The sequence below is a fragment of the Staurois parvus genome, unplaced genomic scaffold (genome assembly GCF_062004578.1).
Source record: "Staurois parvus isolate SC_StPar_1 unplaced genomic scaffold, SC_StPar_1.0 ptg001636l, whole genome shotgun sequence".
In the NCBI taxonomy this organism is placed as follows: Eukaryota; Metazoa; Chordata; class Amphibia; order Anura; family Ranidae; genus Staurois; species Staurois parvus.
Window position 1 is genome coordinate 8,375 of NW_028319432.1, and position 12,364 is coordinate 20,738.

Below are 12,364 nucleotides of genomic sequence, written 5' to 3' on the forward strand. Positions count from 1 at the left end.
TTGTCTCTGTCTCTGATATGAAGGACGGGACATGCTGGGTAGTCTGTCTCGGTCTCTGATATGAAGGATGGTACATTCTGGGTAGTCTGTCTCGGTCTCTGATATGAAGGATGGTACATTCTGGGTAGTCTGTCTCGGTCTCTGATATGAAGGATGGGACATTCTGGGTAGTCTTTCTCTCTCTGATATGAAGAATGAGACATTCTGGGTAGTCTGTCTCTCTCTGATATGAAGGACAGGACATTCTGGGTAGTCTGTCTCTCTGATATGAAGGCCGGCACATTATGGGTAGTCTGTTTCGGTCTTTCATATGAAGGATGGGACATTCTAAGTAGTCTGTCTCTCTCTGATATGAAGGACGGGATATTCTGGGTAGTCTGTCTCGGTGTCTGATATGATGGAGGGGACACACTGGGTAGTCTGTCTCATTCTCTGATATGAAGGATGGAACATTCTGGGTAGTCTGTCTTGGTCTCTGATATGAAGGACGGGACATTCTGGGTAGTCTGTATCGTTCTCTGATATGAAGGATGGGACATTCTGGGTAGTCTGTCTCTCTCTGATTTGAAGGACGGGACATTCTGGGAAGTATGTCTCTCTCTGATATGAAGGACGGGACATTCTTGGTAGTCTGTCTCGTTCTCTGATATGAAGGATGGGACATTCTGGGTAGTCTGTCTCTCTCTGATATGAAGGATGGGACATTCTGGGTAGTCTGTCTCTCTCTGATATGAAGGATGGGACATTCTGGGTAGTCTCTCTCTCTGATATGAAGTATGGGACATTCTGGGTAGTCTGTCTCTCTCTGATATGAAGGATGGGACATTCTAAGTAGTATATCTCTCTCTGATATGAAGGACGGGATATTCTGGGTAGTCTGTCTCGGTCTTTGATATGAAGGATGGGACATTCTGGGTAGTCTGTCTCGGTCTTTGATATGAAGGACGGGACGTTCTGGGTAGTCTGTCTCAGTCTTTGAAATGAAGGATGGGACATTCAGGATAGTTTGTCTCTCTCTGATATGAAGGATGTTACATTCTGGGCAGTATGTCTCTCTGATAAGAAGGACGGGACATTCTGGGTAGTCTGTCTCTCTCTGATATGAAGGATGGGACATTCTGGGTAGTCTGTCTCTCTCTGATATGAAGGATGGGACATTCTGGGTAATTTGTCTCTGTCTCTGATATGAAGGACGGGACATGCTGGGTAGTCTGTCTCGGTCTCTGATATGAAGGATGGGACATTCTGGGTAGTCTTTCTCTCTCTGATATGAAGAATGAGACATTCTGGGTAGTCTGTCTCTCTCTGATATGAAGGACGGGACATTCTGGGTAGTCTGTCTCTCTCTGATATGAAGGACAGGACATTCTGGGTAGTCTGTCTCAGTCTCTGATATGAAGGATGGGACATTCTTGGTAGTCTGTCTCGTTCTCTGATATGAAGGACAGGACATTCTGGGTAGTCTGTCTCGGTCTCTGATATGAAGGACGTAACATTCTGGGTAGTCTGTCTCATTCTCTGATATGAAGGACGGGACATTCTGGGTAGTCTGTCTCTCTGTCTCTGATATGAAGGACGGGACATTCTGGGTAGTCTGTCTCTCTGTCTCTGATATGAAGGACGGGACATTCTGGGTAGTCTGTCTCTCTCTGATATGAAGGACGGGACATTCTAAGTAGTATATCTCTCTCTGATATGAAGGACAGGACATTCTGGGTAGTCTGTCTCGGTCTCTCATATGAAGGATGGGACATTCTGGGTAGTCTGTCTCATTCTCTGATATGAAAGACGAGAAATTTTGGGTAGTCTGTCTCTGATATGAAGGACAGGACATTCAGGATAGTTTGTCTCTCTCTGATATGAAGGATGGGACATTCTGGGTAGTCTGTCTCTCTGATAGGAAGGATGGGAGATTGTGGGTAGTTTGTCTCTGTCTCTGATATGACGGAGGGGACACTCTGGGTAGTCTGTCTCATTCTCTGATATGAAGGATGGGACATTCTGAGTAGGCTGTCTCGTTCTCTGATATGAAGGATGGGACTTTCTGGGTAGTCTGTCTCATTCTCTGATATAAAGGATGGTACATTCTGGGTAGTCTGTCTCAGTCTCTGATTTGAAGGATGGGACATTCTGGGAAGTCTGTCTCTCTCTGATATGAAGGATAGGACATTCTGGGTAGTCTGTCTTGGTCTCTGATATGAAGGACGGGACATTCTGGGTAGTCTGTCTCGTTCTCTGATATGAAAGACGAGAAATTTTGGGTAGTCTGTCTCTGATATGAAGGACAGGACATTCAGGATAGTTTGTCTCTCTCTGATATGAAGGATGGGACATTCTGGGTAGTCTGTCTCTCTGATAGGAAGGATGGGAGATTGTGGGTAGTTTGTCTCTGTCTCTGATATGACGGAGGGGACATTCTGGGTAGTCTGTCTCATTCTCTGATATGAAGGATGGGACATTCTGGGTAGTCTGTCTCATTCTCTGATATGAAGGATGGGACACTCTGGGTAGTCTGTCTCATTCTCTGATATGACGGAGGGGACATTCTGGGTAGTCTGTCTCATTCTCTGATATGAAGGATGGGACTTTCTGGGTAGTCTGTCTCGTTCTCTGATATGAAGGACGGTACATTCTGGGTAGTTTGTCTCTCTCTGATATGAAGGACGGGACATTCTGGGTAGTCTGTCTCGTTCTTTGATATGAAGGATGGGACATTCTGGGTAGTCTGTCTCGTTCTTTGATATGAAGGATGGGACATTCTGGGTAGTCATTTTCTCTGTCATGAAGGATGGGACATTCTGGGTAGTCTGTCTCGTTCTTTGATATGAAGGATGGGACATTCTGGGTAGTCTGTCTCGGTCTTTGATATGAAGGATGGGACATTCTGGGTAGTCTGTCTCGTTCTTTGATATGAAGGATGGGACATTCTGGGTAGTCTGTCTCGGTCTTTGATATGAAGGACGGGACATTCTGGGTAGTCTATCTCTCTCTGATATGAAGAATAGGACATTCTGGGTAGTCTGTCTCTCTCTGATATGAAGGAGAGACATTATGGGTAGTGTGTCAGATTTTAGAGGTCTCTGTTTTATTATGCATTTTGTTTTTATCTTGTGTTCTGTGTCTTTAAGACTTTTCTATCTGTAGTAAAATATCTTTTTTAAACAGTTTGTTGCATAAGAGTTAGGTTTATTGTTTCTTACATTTTTTAGTTGTTTTTGATCTTCCCTGGTATCTCTGTAAGGTAGATACAATGCTGGAATGGTTATTAGGGGACATTTCTTGGGGCTGCAGTTCCTCTGAACTCCACAAGATGGTGATCTCATTTCTACTACCCAGACAGGACTTCTCTATGGAATACAGACAGGAAGTGATGTCAGGAACAGACAGGAAGTGATCTGGAATAAAGATAAGACGTTCCATTTGGTCTGAAGGAGATCGGAGAGGTTGCTGGACGTGGCAGTAGAGGAGGTAATTATTATTATACAGGATTTATGGCACCAACAGTGTCCTCAGCGCTGTACAATATAACGAGAGACAATACAGCAACAATACAGATCAATACAAGAGGGATAGGAGGGCCCTTATCCTGGGAGCTTATAATTTAAGAGGGAGGGGCTAGTGGTACAAAAGGTAGTAACTGTGGGGGATGGACTGGTTGGAAGAGTAGAAGATTCCTTTATTAGCTGAGGGCAGGAGAGGCTTCCCTGAAGAGAGAGGTTTTCAGAGATCGCCTAAAAGTGAACAGAGTAGGCAATAGTCTGATAAATTGGAGTAGAGAGTTCCAGAGGATGGGAGAAGCTCTAGAGAAGTCCTGGAGACGAGCATGGGAGGAGGAGACAAGGGAGCTAGAGAGTAGGAGGTCTTGCGAGGAGCGGAGAGGAAGGTTTGGGTGATATTTAGAGACAAGATCGGTGATGTACTTTGGGGCAGAGTTATAAATGGCTTTATATGTTATTGTTAGTATTTTGAATTTTATCCGTTGGGCAATGGGAAGCCAGTGGAGGGATTGGCAGAGAGGGGTGGAGGACACTGAATGGAGGCCAGTGGAGGGATTGGCAGAGAGGGATGGAGGACACTGAATGGAGAGCAGTGGAGGGATTGGCAGGGAGGGGTGGAGGACACTGAATGGAGGCCAGTGGAGGGATTGGCAGAGAGGGGTGGAGGACACTGAATGGAGGCCAGTGGAGGGATGGAGGACACTGAATGCAGAGCAGTGGAGGGATTGGCAGGGAGGGGTGGAGGACACTGAATGGAGGCCAGTGGAGGGATTGGCAGAGAGGGATGGAGGACACTGAATGGAGGCCAGTGGAGGGATTGGCAGGGAGGGGTGGAGGACACTGAATGGAGGCCAGTGGAGGGATTGGCAGAGAGGGGTGGAGGACACTGAATTGAGGCCAGTGGAGGGATTGGCAGAAAGGGGTGGAGGACACTGAATGGAGGCCAGTGGAGGGATTGGCAGAGAGGGGTAGAGGACACTGAATGGAGGCCAGTGGAGGGATTGGCAGAGAGGGGTAGAGGACACTGAATGGAGGCCAGTGGAGGGATTGGCAGAGAGGGGTAGAGGACACTGAATGGAGGCCAGTGGAGGGATTGGCAGAGAGGGGTAGAGGACACTGAATTGAGGCCAGTGGAGGGATTGGCAGAAAGGGGTGGAGGACACTGAATGGAGGCCAGTGGATGGATTGGCAGAGAGGGGTAGAGGACACTGAGTAGAGGCCAGTGGAGGGATTGGCAGAGAGGGGTGGCAGATACACAACGGTTAGTAAGGTGGATGAGTCTGGTAGCAGCATTCATGATAGACTGAAGAGGGGATAGCCTGCGATGAGGTCGGCCAATGAGAAGGGAGTTACAATAGTCAAGGTGAGATATAACAAGGGAGTGAATAAGTTGCTTAGTGGTTTCCGAGGTTAGGAACGGGCGTATCTTGGGGATGTTGTGGAGGTAAAGTCTGAAAGATTTGGACAGTGATTGGATTTGGCGGTGAAAGGACAGATGGGAGTCTAGGATTACACCTAGTACCCTGGCATGAGGGGAGGGACTGATGATTGTATTATTGATCTTGATGGAGAAGTCAGGGGAGGGGGCACGGGCTGGGGGGAATACTAAGAGCCCAGTTTTGGAAAGATTGAGTTTGAGGAAGTGGAGTGACATCCATGCCGATATGTCACTTAGTAGGTTAGTAATGCGAGAGGAGACTGAAGGGGTGAGGTGAGGGGTAGAAAGATAGATTTGTGTGTCATCAGCATAGAGATGGTACTTAAAGCCATGGGAGTTTATCAAGTGACCAAGGGAGGAGGTGTAGATGGAGAAGAGAAGGGGTCCAAGGACAGAGCCTTGAGGGACCCCTACAGAGAGAGGGAGTGAAGAGGAGGAGGCAGAGTTATTGGTAACACTGAAGGAGCGCTGCGATAGGTAGGAGGAGAACCAGGAGAGAGCAGAGTCTCGGAGGCCAAGAGAATATAGTTTTTTGAGGAGGAGGGGGTCAAGTAGTAAGAGTACGGAGTAGTGGCCATTAGCTGGGATGAGTATGAAGTAATGGCCATTGGTTGGGATGAGTACGGAGTAGTGGCCATCGGTTGGGATGAGTACAGAGTAGTGGCCATCGGTTGGGATGAGCACGGAGTAGTGGCCATCGGTTGGGATGAGCACGGAGTAGTGGCCATCGGCTGGGATGAGCACGGAGTAGTGGCCATCGGTTGGGATGAGTACGGAGTAGTGGCCATCGGCTGGAATGAGTACGGAGTAGTGGCCATCGGCTGGGATGAGTGCGGAGTAGTGGCCATCGGTTGGGATGAGTTCGGAGTAGTGGCCATCGGTTGGGATGAGTGCGGAGTAGTGGCCATCGGTTGGGATGAGTGCGGAGTAGTGGCCATCGGTTGGGATGAGTGCGGAGTAGTGGCCATCGGCTGGGATGAGTGCGGAGTAGTGGCCATCGGCTGGGATGAGTGCGGAGTAGTGGCCATCGGCTGGGATGAGTGCGGAGTAGTGGCCATCGGCTGGGATGAGTGCGGAGTAGTGGCCATCGGCTGGGATGAGTGCGGAGTAGTGGCCATCGGCTGGGATGAGTGCGGAGTAGTGGCCATCGGCTGGGATGAGTGCGGAGTAGTGGCCATCGGCTGGGATGAGTGCGGAGTAGTGGCCATCGGCTGGGATGAGTGCGGAGTAGTGGCCATCGGTTGGGATGAGTACGAAGTAGTGGCCATTGGTTTTAGCAGACTGTAGATCATTAGTGAGTTTTAGTAGGGCAGTTTCAGTGGAGTGTAATGAGTGAAAGCCAGACTGTAAAGGGTGAAGAAGGTTGTTGTCGGTGAGGTGGGAGCTCAGGCCATTGTAGACTAAGCGTTCTAGGAGTTTAGAGGTAAATGGCAGCAGGGAGATGGGTCTTAAGTTGTTCAGGTTGGTGGGGTCCAGGGAGGGCTTGTTAAGTATGGGAGTGATGTGCGCATGCTTTAGAGGGGAGGGGAAGGCACCAGTAGAGAGGGAGAGATTGAAGATGTGAGTGAGGGAGCATAGGATGGAAGAAGAGGGTGACCGTAGTAGTTGTGAGGGGACAGGATCCAGGGGGCAGGTAGTGAGGCGGGCTTCTGAGAAAACCTTAGTGACCTCTTTGGTAGTAGCGAGGTCAGAAGAGGAAAGTGTTGAGGGAGGTTTAGTATAAGGTATGCTAAGTGGGATGGGTGTCTGTGCAGTGGCGATGTCCCTAAGAATTGCATCAGTCTTGTTTTTGAAATGATTTGCAATCTCATGAGCAGTGAGTGAGGTACTGGGTGGAGGTGGAGAAAGTAGAGAGTTATAAGTAAAGAAGAGAAAACGAGGACTGGATGACAAGGTATTGATGAGAGGGACAAAGTCGTCTTGTTTGGCAGCATGGAGGGAGGAATTGTATGTGAAGAAAGCAGATTTATATCGGGTGAATGCTTGCTGAGATTTGGTTTTATGCCACAATCACTCCAACAATCATTTCTGGTGTGGTCAGTCTGCCACGGATGTAATGGTCTGATGGGCCTGATGCTTCGTGTTGTTAGAGGAGCAAGTCAGTCTAATGTGGATGAGAGCAAACTGTTGTAGACAGCAGTGGCCAGGTCAGGGCAGGACAGGGGAGAGATTCTGTCATAGAGTTGGTCAGTTGCAGAGTGGAAAGGAGCCGGGTTCAAGTTGTGAAGGTTTCTGCTGGTAATTGTTGGCTGCTTGGAGGGATAGGTGTTTGAAGATGAGGAGACTGTGAAGGTGATGAGATTGTGATCAGAGAGAGGAAAGGGGGTGTTTGTGAGGTTGTAGGGAGTGCAAAGATGGGAGAAAACAAGGACTAATGTATTCCCATCAGAGTGAGTGGAGGACTGTATACATTGTGCTAATGCAAAAGATGAGGTTATGTTGAAGAGTTGGGATGTAGCCGGGTTGTTGACATTAATAGGGATGGTAAAATCTCTGAGAATGATAGTTTGTAGTTTAGAGGACAGAAAGTAGGGTGTCCAGGCAGAGAAATCATCAAGAAAGCGGGACACGGGTCCAGGAGGCCGATAGATCACTGCAATCTTCAGAGAAATGGGAGAAAACAGCCGGATGCAGTGAGTCTGGGAAGAAGAGAAGGATAGAGAGGGAGGGTTAGGGAGGACTTGAAAGGTGCTCAGTGGTGACAGAGGCAAACCAACCCCACCACCTTTCTGACCACTGGGTCTGGGTGAGTGGGTCCAGAGGAGGCCTCCATAGGGAAGTGCTGTGGGGGAAGCAGAATCTGCTGTTTGGAGTCAGGTTTCTGTAATTGCTAGTAGGTGAAGGGAGCGGGAGACAAAAAGGTCATAGACAGAGGTGAGATTATTACAGACAGAGAGGGCATTCCAGAGCGCACATGAAAAAGGGAGGGTGGTTTTTGTGAGCACGGGGACTGATATTAAATTGAGGGGATTGCAGCTATTCCTGGAGGAAAGAGGATGCCTGGTGTGGGGGTGAATTACTGGAGGACCAGAGCTTGGGGAGATATCCCCAGAGGTTAGGAGAAGAAAGAGGGTGCCAGATGTGGGGGTGAAATACTGGAGAACTAGGGTTTGGGGAGATATCCCCAGAGGTTAGGAGAAGGAGGGTGCAGAAAGTAAGATGGGAGCGGGATGTACACGAGCGCACATGCCTTCCAGACCTGGTGTTTGGGTCAGCAGGAGGTGATGAGAGCAGTAGTAGGGAGTTGGTAGCAGTGAGGGTGAGATGTACAAGTTCTGGGGTGGAGCAGAGGGGTGAGATTTTTGGAACACAGGAAAGTAATATGAGAAGGAGGCGTAGAGGGGAAATATGAAAGGTACACGGAGTGGGACTCAGACTTGTAGGAGATGTTTCCCGGGGTGTTTGCTTGCAGTCTGTCCAGCATGCAGGAGAGTTTCTTGTTGTATCTTCCTGCTGCTTTAGTTCAACTGCTTCTTAGCACTCCATCAACGCAGAACTCACTCAAAAGCAGCCCCCCCTCAGTGACTGTGCCCCCCATCAGTGATCTTCCATTAGCTGATCTAAATTTATAGGGAGATGGCCCAATGAGCACTCATCTCCACCCCAATTAGGAACTGATAAGGATCACATGAATGGGGGGGATGATTCTCAAACAGACCAGACACAGACTACAGTCATAAAACGGTAATAAGATGTTATGTTCTATTTACACCCAGTAGCCCCCCGTCATGTCCGTCCTCTTCGTCCATAGTCATGTCCATCCTCTTTGTCTGTAGTCATGTCCGTCCTCTTCCTCCGTAGTCATGTCCGTCCTCTTCCTCCATAGTCACTATGATGTCTTTTATCTCCAGCAGATGATACACACATGTTGATGATATACATCAATATTTAGAAGGACACAAGGTTCTCTACAAGGACGTCATGATGGACAATCAGCCGCCCCTCACATCACCGGGTAAGAGGAGACTTTATTGTAAAGGAGAGAGCAGTACGGAGGATCCACCTAGATCCCCCATCATCTGATAAACACATAGAAACAATGGATTCAGTCAGTGTGTGTGTTTCCTACAGATGGATCCAGTCATGGGAACCCACCAGAGAGATGTCCCCGTCCTCTGTATTCCCGGGATTCCACACAGGAAGGTCACACCATCCCTCACCATCATCAGGTAGATGATGACAATTATTGGTAGTTGTGATTTATACACAGCATGTTTGTTACAATGAATGTTTTATTATATCTTTCAGAGTGGAATCCTCGGGGATGAGAATATTGATGTTAAAGAAGAGTATAAAGAGGAGGATGAGGAGTATGGAGTGATGGAGGAGTTTTCAGAAGGACACAAGGATATGATGGAGCCACCTAATACCAGGAACCCACCAGAGAGATGTCCCCGTCCTCTGTATTCCCGGGATTCCACACAGGAAGGTCACACCATCCCTCACCATTGCAAGGTTGGTGGGATGGAGAATCTAGAACATGGAGTTTTTTTATGTGACCTTACATTTTACAGATGATATTTTCTCTCATTTTCTTGATTTAGAGTGGAGATCCAATCGATATAGAATTTGAGGTGAAAGCAGAAGAAGAAGAGGCGTATGTGAGGGATGATCAGCAGTCTATGGAGGAGGATGGAATAACGGGGACATTTATAGAGGAGGACACTCCTACAGAGATCAGCACAGGTGGGTCATGAACACTAAATCCATTCCTCCACCCATACTGCTCACTGATTGGTCCAGAGTAGGGCGGGGACTGGGTGATATCAGCCTGTAATCCCCTGGTCACTTTCCTGAGCTGTGTTCCCCGTCCTGTATTCCTGGATTTCTCTCGGATAATCTTCCTTCTCTGTGCTGCAGACACAATTTATGTATCTAGACTGGATTTATGGAGGTTCTGGGGATCAGCTGGCAGAAAAATGTTGATTTTCACCATAGATGTCTATGAGTCCAGCAAGATCTCTGACAGAACATTTCTCCCAGGGTTCCTTGCTCTGTTATCTGCTGGCTGTGCCGGGTGGAGGGATATGTCTGTAGTGTCTCAGACCCAAGTCACTGAGTGCAGTCTCAGGAGATGGGAGGCAGCGGTGTGGGATCTCTGCAACTTGTCTACAGTAAACATTTAATCTTCCACTGATTACTGAATACCAATATTATGAGTTCTGACCCTTACACTGTATAATGTATATTGTACATTCCATACTCCTGACCCTTGCACTATATACTCTGTGTTGTACATTACATACTCCTGACCCCTGCACTATATACTCTGTTGTACATTACATCCTCCTGACCCCTGCACTATATACTCTATGTTGTACATTACATATTCCTGACCCCTGCACTATATACTCCATGTTGTACATTACATACTCCTGACCCCTGCACTATATACTCTATGTTGTACATTACATACTCCTGACCCCTGCACTATATACTCTATGTTGTACATTACATACTCCTGACCCCTGCACTATATACTCTATGTTGTACATTACATATTCCTGACCCCTGCACTATATACTCTATGTTGTACATTACATACTCCTGACCCCTGCACTATATACTCTATGTTGTACATTACATACTCCTGACCCCTGCACTATATCCTCTATGTTGTACATTACATACTCCTGACCCCTGCACTATATCCTCTATGTTGTACATTACATACTCCTGTCCCTTGCACTATATACTCTATGTTGTACATTACATACTCCTGACCCCTGCACTATATACTCTGTTGTACATTATATACTCCTGACCCCTGCATTATATACTATATGTTGTACATTACATACTCCTGACCCCTGCATTATATACTCTATGTTGTACATTACATACTCCTGACCCCTGCACTATATACTCTATGTTGTACATTACATACTCCTGACCCCTGCACTATATACTCTATGTTGTACATTACATACTCCTGACCTCTGCACTATATACTCTGTTGTACATTACATACTCCTGACCCCTGCACTATATCCTCTATGTTGTACATTACATACTCCTGACCCCTGCACTATATCCTCTATGTTGTACATTACATACTCCTGACCCCTGCACTATATACTCTGTTGTACATTATATACTCCTGACCCCTGCATTATATACTATATGTTGTATATTACATACTCCTGACCCCTGCACTATATACTCTATGTTGTACAATACATACTCCTGACCCCTGCACTATATACTCTATGTTGTACATTACATACTCCTGACTTCTGCTCTCCCCCCTCCCCCCACTGCTATATATACACATAATATGGATTCTCTTTTGTTACACCCATTTCCTCCCAGCTGGACATTTTATATCGGATGATGTGATTGGAGCACAGACTTTTACATGGTGATAATAATGTGATAACATCCTCCAACTTTGGACCCTTAAACAGAAAGTGATAATGAGGGAGGAGTCAATACCCCAATGATGGTGGTCTTCAGGATCAGTCCAGTCTTCATCTTGGTTGTTCTTCCCCCATCCTCACTCTCTGACCTCTGGTGGGGCTCAGCCCCGCTGTTCTTCATGACTAAATCATGGACTAAATAAGGAAGTGCAGTACTTCTTGTGTTGGGAAGATGGCGATGAGTGATAGAGGGGGTGGGGACCCTCGTCCTATAATCCCCTCATCACTGTCCCTCCTATAAAAGACAGTTCTGGTTGTTTCCTCACTCTCTGACTAAGGTCCATGAATAAAGAAATAACCTGGTAGGAGATCAGAGGAGCCATTTCCTAGTTTCCTTGATGGTGGAATTGTAAACTCCTCAGAGACCAAGCTGCCTGATGTGGGCGGAGTCCTGGTTTGGGGGAACCAATCAGCTCCTGTCTAGTAATCCTCTTTGTCTTTGTATTTTAGTCCATGGCCGGGAGATGAGGAAAACCTCCGAGGATTGTCTCACTTTGTCTCCAGACTGGAAAGTAGAAGATGAGGACATCACACAGTATAGTCCAGGAGAAAACCCGGCTCCCTCCAATGTCCATCCGGCACCACCCAGTGTAGATGGACCATCGGATTCCTCGTATCCTGAGGAACCTCAGACTGTGAGGGACCGGGCCGGCCTTCCAACAGGGAAGAGCTTCTCCTGTACTGAGTGTGGGAAAGGTTTCCAGTCTAAATCTGGTCTGAATGGGCATAAAAGATTTCATACAGGGGAGAAGCCACATTCCTGTCCTGAGTGTGGGAAATGTTTTTCAGAGAAGTCCAATCTTTACAAACATCAAAGAACTCACACAGGGGAGAAGCCGTATTCCTGTCCTGAGTGCGGGAAATGTTTTTCAGAGAAGGTCAGTCTTTCCACACATCAGAGATCTCACACAGGGGAGAAGCCGTATTCCTGTCCCGAGTGTGGGAAATGTTTTTCAGTGAAGTCCAATCTTTACACACATCAAAGATCTCACACAGGGGAGAAGCCGTAT

At 47.3% G+C, this 12,364-nt stretch overlaps 1 long non-coding RNA gene across 1 annotated transcript; it reads left to right on the forward strand.

Annotated features, from left to right (window-relative positions):
* The first annotated feature begins 3,340 nt into the window (after positions 1–3,340).
* On the forward strand, positions 3,341–9,094 carry LOC149434941 (uncharacterized). Its single transcript, XR_016308587.1, has 3 exons — positions 3,341–3,468; positions 8,787–8,890; positions 9,007–9,094. It is a non-coding gene; the product is annotated as an uncharacterized LOC149434941 (long non-coding RNA).
* The last annotated feature ends 3,270 nt before the right edge of the window (positions 9,095–12,364 follow it).